General features: G+C 46.2%; 1 non-coding gene across 1 annotated transcript; it reads right to left on the reverse strand.

The window, feature by feature from the left end:
* Positions 1-537: 537 nt before the first annotated feature.
* trnak-cuu (transfer RNA lysine (anticodon CUU)) lies at positions 538-610 on the reverse strand. The gene has a single exon. It is a non-coding gene; the product is annotated as a tRNA-Lys (tRNA).
* Positions 611-2,581: the final 1,971 nt, after the last annotated feature.

Genomic DNA, 2,581 nt, shown 5'->3' on the forward strand with positions numbered 1-2,581 from the left:
ATGACATGCAAAAATTTTCAACAATCTCCTGTTTCCAAATGGATCTTTCCAAATGTTGAACTTCAGAGTTCTCAGAAAAAGTGTCTAAACGTATCAAGTCCCTCCAGGAAATATTGAGAATATCAGAATATCGAGAAAGTTGCCAGATTAATTCATGTCAGTCTGTGCTATCAGGAGTTCCTCCTCCATGACTTTCTCAAGCTGACAATACCCCCAGATGAAATCAGCAGCCCTCCACCGCGTCTGTGTACAGCTGTCCCGGAAACGGCTTTGTCCTCCAATCTAATGGTTTACCAGAGCTGAACTGAAAAAGCAAAACAAAACCCAAATGTATAAGCCAGGTGTAAGTAATAAAATGAGTAATTGACTAGATTTAGCTGCTTCATGTTTGGGTGTTAGCAGCATCACTCCATGTCCTCCTACCTCAAGTACACAACTACACTGGATGAAAGATGTTTTCAAGCATTTCAAGGCTGTCAGATGTGATGCTTAGAACAATCATGCATTTACCTGACAAGTCCTGTCTTAAAGCAGCCACACCCAACGTGGGGCTTGAACCCACGACCCTGAGATTAAGAGTCTCATGCTCTACTGACTGAGCGAGCTGGGCTTGAGCTGCTGCATTAGGAAATATCATAAGATATGTTAAGCTGAAGCATGAGAAGGGCTCTTCTCTCTGAAAGGACCATGACAGCAGAACTGGATCTGAACAGAGGAGATCAAACTGGTGATGATGTTTGGTCAGAATGCACCACCCAGCATATCATATCATCTGCACTGGTCCGTCATGGTAAAGAGAGAGATCCAACTGTAAAAGCAAAGCTCTTAAATCACCGGTCGATCTATGTACCCACCCTCACCTCTGGTCATGAGCTGTGGGTAGTGACCGAAAGAATTAGATCGCAGACACAAGTGTTGGAAATTAACTTTCTCCGAACAGTGGCTGGCCTCTCCCTTAGAGATAGGGTGAGACGTTCAGCCATCCGGGAGGGGCTCAGAGTAGAGCAGCTGCTGCTCCACATCGAAAGGAGCCAGCTGAGGTGGTTTGGGCATCTGATGAGGATGCCTCCTGGGCGCCTCCTGGGTGAGGTATTCTGGGCATGTCCCACCGGGAGGAGGCCCTGGGGCAGATCCAGGACACGCTGAAGGGATTATATCTCTCGGCTGGTCTGGGAGCACCTTGGTCTTCCCCCAGATAAGCTGGAGGAGGTGGTTGGGGAGAGGGCTGGGCTTCTCTGCTTGGGCTGCTGCCCTCGTGACCCGGCCCCAGATAAGTGAAAGAAGATGGATGGATGCATGGATGATGGATGATTGGTGTATAATCACTTTATACCAAGCATGTTTTCCTTACTGGTTAAATAACTGAATAAATAAACATTTTATTTTTATTTATATATTCAATTGCATTTTACTTAAAATCTTTGCTTCATGTTTATTGAGTTGAAGAATATTTTTTCTGCAAGAATCAATGCTTTACTTAATAGGCCGCCACCTCAAATGGTGACAAAACCTGGCTCACAAGGAAAGAAAAAAAATTTCCAAGTAAAAATAGGATGAACTCAACCATATTCTATTTTTATATACAAGTAAGTTGATTTGTCGGTGTAATCCACTGCATCATGTGGCACAACTAAACAGCACAGATAAACATAGAAATATAAAACACTCGTTGTGCAGCTTCACGGAATTCACACACCGTGACAAGACTTCAAAATTAGCATGAACTCGTCTCTAGTGACGGTAGAAGTATGAAAATGTGCGGGACCAGTAATCAACTCGTGGTCGCTGAAGCGAATCCGAGTCTGCAGTGCTCTTTCCCTCTCTCTCTCTCTCTCTCTTTGTCCCTCCCTCCCTTCAGCTTCAGTCAGTTGCCAGTTTATTGCCGCCTCTCTCATCCTCCTCAACGCTTGGCTATTCAGTGTTTAAACTTTCCTTGAAAGAGACTTACCTCCCAGCATCCTCCACTACAGTTATTAAACCCTGTCTTTGCCTTGAACTTGAGCCAGGATTGATTGTCACTTTCCCCTCGTGCGTGGCTGCAGGACGCGTCTCGGTGCGCGCACAATGGAAAGGAGAACGCGTCCGGTGCGTCCGCCCCGGTCCACCTCCTGTGCTGCTACTGCTGCTGCTTTTGTCTCCGGGACAAACTGACAAAACCCTGCCCAGGAGGCAGACGCACATCCCGGGCTGGAGGATTTGCGTGCCCCCACTCAGAAGATAAACCAGAAACGGAGACTGAGTCGTAAACCCCGAGAGAGAGAGGACATGGACGTACTGTAGCCAGCAATAAGAATATAAGGAGGATGTTGCCCAGCTATAATTAGACATAGAGCTCAAACTGCAGGGAGGCAGAACAACAAACAGTCTTCACTGGTGAGTACACCTTTTTTTCTTATTTTTAATTACCTAAATGCGCTGAAGGGGATGTTCAAGCGCGCCCTTGCATCCTTGACACCAACAGCAGAGGTCATCTGCGCTGCTGGAGGTATTTGAAGAGGAATAGACGGAGAAAGTTGGAGGACGTAGTACAGACGGCATGCTGAAGGCGTTATGAGTCAACTTTTCAAAGTCATTTTAATCT

Source organism: Diplotaxodon limnothrissa, linkage group LG3 (genome assembly GCF_057381915.1).
Source record: "Diplotaxodon limnothrissa isolate DT_005_m linkage group LG3, D_limnothrissa_male_GT1.1, whole genome shotgun sequence".
NCBI classification, from domain to species: Eukaryota; Metazoa; Chordata; class Actinopteri; order Cichliformes; family Cichlidae; genus Diplotaxodon; species Diplotaxodon limnothrissa.